We start from the raw sequence: 7,239 nt of genomic DNA on the forward strand, positions 1-7,239 counted from the left end.
CTCTCTCTCTCTCTCTCTCTCTCTCTCTCTCTCTCTCTCTAACACACACACACACACACACACACACAGAATAGTTGAGATTTTGTTTTTGTGGGGCTGGAGAGAGCAGTTAAGAACACTGGAAGCTCTTCCAGAAGACCTTGGTTCACTATCCAGCACCTCCAGGGCAGTTCACAACATCTTTAACTCCAGTCCCAGGTGATCCAATGGCCTCTGTGAGCAACAGGCACACAGGTGTCGCATAAACTTAGATGTAGACCACCCATACTCATAAAGTAAAATACATTTTAATTGAGATTTTAAAATAAAATTAATTTGTTAGGTCTAATATGTAGACTTTCATCTTTTTTGTTTTTTTTAACTTTTTGTTTGTTTGTTTGTTTGCTTGTTTGTTTTGGTTTGTTTTGGTTTTTTGAGACAGGGTTTCTCTGTGCATCCCTGACTATCCTGGAATTCACTTTGTAGACCACTAGGCTGGCTTTGAATTCAGATATCTGCCTGCCTCTGCCTTCCAAATGCTGGGATAAAGGCATGTGCCACTGTAACACGAATCTTAAAAGGTCTCATTAATAAAAACAAACCTGAAGCCAGGTGTTGGGGTGAATGCTGGAAAATCAGAGAAACAGAAGAAGTCACAGGTACCTCACCTCACCAACTTCTCAGCTGATCCTGTTTCCTCAAACTGGAAGCCTCTGAGTCCTCTTCCAGAATGAATCTCAGCTTAGCTGCTGCCAAAAGCCTAAAAGCTTAACCAGCTCTATTTCCTAGTCCTCACACCTTATATACCTTTCTGCTTCCTGACATCACTTCCTGGGATTAAAGGCGTGTGTCATCATGCCTGGCTGTTTCCAGTGTGGCTTTGAACTCACAGATATCCAGACAGATCTCTGCCTTTGGATGCTAGGATTAAAGTTGTGTATGCCACCATTTTCTGGCCTCTGTATCTAGTGGTTGTTCTGTTCTCTGACCCCAGATAAGTTTGTTAGGGTGCACAATATTTTGGGGAACACAATATCACCACATGCCACCATGCACAGCTTTTTAAAAACTTTTGTTTTGTTCTATTTCTAGCTTCGTACATAGCCTCTTAGATCAATGAACTTATTTCAAACTTTCAGTGAACACAAAGGTTTTTAAATGAGAATTTTCTTCTCATTTAAAAATAAGGGACAAAGGCTGGTCAGTGCTGGTGCACGCCTTTAATCCCAGCATTAAGGAGGCAGAGCCAGGCAAATCTCCGTAAGTTCGAGACCAGCCTGGTCTACAGAGCAAGATTCAGGACAGACACCCAAAATACAGAGATAAACCCTGTCTCAAAAAAAAAAAAAAAAAACAACTACCTCCCCCCAAAAAAAACCCCAGAACTCGGGAGGCAGAGGCAGGCGGATCTCTGTGAGTTCAAGGCCAGCCTGGTCTCCAAAGTGAGTTCCAGGAAAGGCTCAAAGCTACACAGAGAAACCTTGTCTGGGGGGGGGGGCGGGGGGGGGGTGCAATATGAGAGAGGTGAGCTGCAGAGCAAGTGTACAAAGGAACCCCAACACAAAGAAGTCCTGTGAATTTTTCTAGCATTGTTCAGCAGCCTGGAGTCCGGACACAGGAAGCAAATGGTAGTATTAATAAAAAAAAAAAATAGGACATTAGTTAATCCAAAACAAAATGTTAGCAGGGCAGATGCTCCAGAAGAAAGCAAGACCAAGGGGGCATTTGGGGCCAGAAGGGAAAAGGGTAGATCAAATGCTCTGGCATAAAAAATGGACAGAAACAGGCTGGTGTGAAGGGAGAGAACAAAGGGGTGGGTGCTCCCAGAGGAAAACAACTTTATGGTGATATTTTATTTGTGCTGAAATGTGATTTTATTTGTATGTTAATAAATAAAGTTGCCTGGAGACCAGAAGTAAAAGCCAGCCATTAAGCAGAAGTCCCATGGTGATAGCACACACCCTTAATCCGGATCACATGGCGGGCAGAGTCTCTGTGTGGTCAAGGACACAGCCAAGCTGTGGTGACCCGAACCTTTACTTCTAGTACCAACCATAGAGACCTGGAGGTCTATATAGATAGGCAGTGACAAGGAAGTCATGTGGTTGGGTTTACAACCAATGAGAAGGCAGAACAAAAAGGCAATTAAAAAGACAAGTCGAACAGGAAGAAGGTCTCCCCCTCTCTCTCTCTCTCTGTCTTTCTGTCTCTGTCTCTCTCTCTCTGTCTCTCTGTCTCTCTGTCTCTGTCTCTCTCTGTCTCTCTCTCTGGAAGCGACGGCAGTGAGGTGGCCAGATAAGGTAGTTGTGGTTCTTGCTCTGATCTCTTTGGCTATTACCTCTGTATTTGGCTCTGTGTATCTTGTTTACTAAGACTGTTTAGAATTTCATCTACACAACTTAGTTAAGGTGAGAATTTGCTTAAACTTATAATTTGACTATAACTTTGTGTGGTGAGTATAATGATATTTTTGTTGTTGTTTTGAGACAGGGTCTCTCTATGTAGTCCTCGTCTGGACTTGAACTCACAGAAATCCTCTTGCCTCTGCTTCCCAAAGGCTGGAATTAAAGGCATGTGCAACCATGCCCGGTTAGTGATACTACTGATATCAAGTCATGAAGGATAATTTTTGTTTCCTGGAGTATATCTTTTTTATGCATGTAGCATATTTTTGTCACTTTTTATTTTTTATAGGACAACTAAAACAGATTTTATTCCTTTTTTTTTTAGGACAAGGAAAACACAATATAAAATAAGTCCTAAGAAATGCTCTCCTGTGCTATCTTAAACCATTTTGACTGTTGTTCAAAATGCTCGCAAAGCAAATATGAAAGACCTCAACATGTCTTGGAAATTCTGCTGCACTAAATGCAAAATTCATAAGTATACAACTTTTTTTCTGTACCAATTTTAAAAGAATTACTGAGTTACATATTATTATGTTGCTCATATACATGTTTATTCACTCTTAATGAGATCACTGCCAATACATACATTGTTTTCCTTAACTTTATTTTTATATTAAGCTAATGTGCAGCTATCAAAAATGTCACAGTAAATTACACAGATCTGTAGTCCAATTTGGACTCTAGGTTCTTAGAATCAGCCACTCTTCTGAATGCTTTCGGGAAGTCTTCCTGAACTACAAACTCATGATCGGCATGAATTGCAAATATACGTGCTTCGGTTCAAACATTTCTCAGGTCTGATCCATTAAAACCATCTGCAAGTTTTACAACCACTTCATAATCTATTTCACTGTGCTTTGTAATAGGGCCTGCATGGATTTCCAATATATCAATTGTGTTTGTTCATTTGGTAAATCTATATGTGCTTTTCTATCTAATCTTCCTGAATGTAGCAAAGCAGGATCCAGTGTATCTGGTAGTTTGTAGCCATGACCATTTTAACTCTATGCAGATTATCAAATCCATCCATTTAATTTAGTAACTCCATTGAATTTCTCTGTTAACTGATGTACCCTCAGAAAACCGATGGCCACCAACAGCATCTATTTCATCGATTAAAAAAATCATGGCTGGTGGTCCCTGGAATAAACATTTCTCTAATCAAATGACCACCTTCACTAATGTACTTGTCTACAAAGAACTAGATACAGTCTTTAGGAAGTTGCAGTCCAGGTGGCTGGCAACAGCTCTTGGCGAGTGTTTTCCCAGTGCCTGGTAATCCATAAAGCAAACAGCCTTTTGGAGTATCATTCCTACATACTGGAATAATTTTGGGCTTGTAAGAGGTCATTCTATTACCTCTTCTAATTCTTGAATCTGGTCTCAGAATAAGAAACACTTCCAGGATCCTCATGAGACATGTTGTAAACCAACAGGTCCACCTCTCTTGGCAAATACCTCATGATGCTTAGTGTGTCGCATCCAAAGCAACTCTCGTTCCTGGCTTCAGCTCACTTTTATCAAGCTGCCAACGATAACTATGACATACGTTGGTCCATTTGTTGCTTTAACAGTGAATTTTTCTTCTGTTAACTGTTTAAGCACTTCACCCACCATCTGCCCAGCACGTTGTAGTGCCTTCAGATCATTTTCAGACTTTTCACACCGCTTGGTAAGTTCTAATTGTTCCCTAAGCTCTTAAAGGCGGCAGTCAGGCTCCTTGCGTTCTAGCCGCTTCTTGTAGTAGTCCGGAAGTGCCTCATCGCTAGGGTGTGGTGATATTGTGTTCCCCAAAATATTGTGCACCTTAATCAACTTATCTGGGGTCAGAGAACAGAACAGTCACTAGATGCAGAGGCCAGAAAATGGTGGCACTCACGCCTTTAATCCTAGCATTCCAGAGGCAGAGATCTACCTGGATCTCTGTGAGTTCAAGGATACAGCCAAGCATGCTGACTCACGCCTTTAATCCCAGAAAGTGAGCCTTTAATCCCAGGGAGTGATGGCAGAAAGCAGAAAGGTATATAAGGCATGAAGACCAGGAACTAGAAGCTTTTGGCTAGTTAAGATTTTAGGCTTTTTAGTAGCAGTCAGCTAAGATCCATTTGGATGAGGACTCAGAAGCTTCCAGTCTGAGGAAAAGGGATCGGCTGAGGAATTGGCAAGGTGAGGCGGCTGTGGCTTGTTCTGCTTCTCTGATCTTTCAGCATTCACCCCAATAACTGGCACCAGGTTGGTTCTTATTAATAAGACCTTCTAAGAATTCATGCTACACTGGGGTCCTCCATGATGAGAAGCCATCGCTCATCCTGCTTTTTATTTTTGAAACAGGGTCTCCCACTGAACCTGGAGCTCATGGTTTTTGTTAAGCTGGGTGGTCATTTCTTGTACTAGGGTTACAGATATGTGTGACCATGCCCAGATTTTTGCATGAGGGTCGTGGATCCAAACCTAGGTCCTCACGTTTGTGCATCAGGTGCTTTACACACGGATCCATCTCCCCAGCCCATTCCCTCACACATCTGTAAACACTTTTGTCCACTTTCCAGAATGTTTTCAAGTGCTTTAACTACATTATTTTCCAAGTGTGTGTGTTGTGGGGGTTGTTTTTTAAATTTAGACAGTTAGTTAGAGTCAGTTGTGAGCCCCCCATGCAGTTGCTGGGACTCAAACCTACATCAAACCTCAAACCTCTAGAAGGGCAGCCAGTGCTCTTAACTACTGAACCACATCTCCAACCCCTTTCCAAGTCATGTTATACACTCATTGCCAATCTGTGATGTTTATAATAGCAAAGCTGTAGAAGCAAACTGAATAAATAGCCCACAATGAAAACTCACAAAATTCAATTGTGTTGCATAAAAATAATTTAATTGAAGGATCCTGGTTTTGTTTTAAAACTACAGAGAATATATCTAAAAGATATTTGCTAATGTTGTTGCTTTTCTAGCTAGATGGATTTATAAGGATTTTTTAAACTTTGTGCTTGCCTATATCTTCTAATTTCCTATTTTTATGAAAGCATTACTTGCATAACAAAAATAATGAAATAGATGATCAATATTCAGAGATGCAGAGTTCTCTGTAATTAAATTAAACTTCTCATCTATCAGTCAATGCTTCTTTTGCTTGTTTAACAATATTTTCATTAATCTTTAATAACATTGATTGGTTGAAATTTAGTCTTCTCAAGTAAGATTTTGTCTTCTGTTCTAGCTTCATTTTTTCGTTTCCTCTCCCTTCTCTTTTCCCAGTCCCTCCCCCCAACCTCCTCTCTCTTCCAGATCTACTCCTCCATTTCCCTTCAGAAATGAGCAGGTCTTCCAGGGATATCAACTAAATATGCCACAACAAGTTGCAGTAAGACTAGGCACCTCCCCTCATATCAAGGCTATATAAGTCAACCCAGTAGGAGGAAAAGGGTTCCAAAAGCAGGTAAAAGAGTCAGAGACACCCCTTCTTCTACTCTTAGGAGTCCCACAAGAATATCAAGCTACACAACCACAATGTATATCAGAGGACCTAGCTCAGACCCGTACAGACTCCCTGATTGTCACTTCAGTCTCTGTGAGCCCCTGTGAGCCCTGCTTAGTTGATTCTGTGGGCCACGTTCTTGTGGTGTCCTCTCCCCCTCTGGCTCCTACAACCCTTCTTCCCCCTCTTCTGCTGGATTCCCTAAGCTCCACTTAATGTTTGGCTGAGGGTCTCTGCATCTGCTCTTCTCAGTTCAGTTGCTGGATGAAGCCTCTCTCATGACGGTTGTGCTAGGCTCCGGTCTACACAGCAGAATGTCGTTAGGAATCCTCCCACTGACTTTTTTTCTTCCCCTCTCCAGTCATGTTTGATTCTATCCTAGGTCTCTGCACTACGCAAACTCTGGTTCCTGGCCATCCAGGCAGTGTCAGGCTTGGGCTCCCTCTTGTGGCAAAGGCCTCAAGTTGGACGGGTCAAATTGGTCAGCCACTCCCACAAGTTCTATGGCTCCTGTGGCTATTTTCACTTCCAAGTTTGTGTATGCATACACCTGAAGTGACATGATAATTGCCTTTATCCTTTCAGCCGTGAGGTTCCCACCCCTCAAGCAGTGAAGGCAAGCGCTTGGTCCTGGTGATGTCGGCTTGGAGAACTGTCACAGTCCTTTTCATTGTGTCCTTTAGTTCATACCCAGTGTACGTGAGTAGAAACAAGTCTTTGATGGGGAGTACAGCTCTGAGTGGTGACCTTCATGTGGTCCCCAGTGTGTGTGATCAGGTCATCAAAGCCATATAAGCCAAGGAGGGGCACGATCGGGAAATGACTTTATCTGTGATCTGAGGGTTTCAAGGGATTAGTAACCCTTTCGAGTCACACTCTCTTCTCGTTCTCTGGGGCAGAAGCGATGCAAGGTGACAGGGCTCAGCACAGATGTGAAGACATGGTTAGGACGGTAGAAGAGGATTGTAGCGAGAAATCTTAGCATCGGACATCGTGTTTATTCCCAATTATGCAGGAATTATGCCCACTTTTCATAATGGCAAAGGGAGGCTCACAGAAGTTAGAGAATTTTCTGAGGCTATACAACTGGTGAGTCACTGAGTTGTAATGAGAACTGAGGTCTGCCTGGCAGAAGTTGGTGTGGTTTTTTTTTTACATTCCGCTGCTTATGGGAAGACAGTTTAACGAGGGCATGGCAGTGATGCTCTCCACCAGGCATACTTCTGACTTTGGCATTTAGTTTCCAATTTAGAATCTCACTGAAACATTCTCCTTAGCCCCATCCTAACAAATAACGGCAGTTGTCAAACCCTCTGTACACACCAAACACTGGAAGGAATCAGTTACATAGCTACTCTAATTTATTCCTTCTGAGGTC

The 7,239-nt window shown here is 42.2% G+C and overlaps 1 pseudogene; it reads right to left on the reverse strand.

Moving 5' to 3' along the window:
* Positions 1-3,038: 3,038 nt before the first annotated feature.
* On the reverse strand, positions 3,039-6,846 carry LOC102913231 (26S proteasome regulatory subunit 10B pseudogene; annotated as a pseudogene).
* Positions 6,847-7,239: the final 393 nt, after the last annotated feature.

This window comes from Peromyscus maniculatus, chromosome 5 (assembly GCF_049852395.1).
Source record: "Peromyscus maniculatus bairdii isolate BWxNUB_F1_BW_parent chromosome 5, HU_Pman_BW_mat_3.1, whole genome shotgun sequence".
NCBI lineage: Eukaryota > Metazoa > Chordata > Mammalia > Rodentia > Cricetidae > Peromyscus > Peromyscus maniculatus.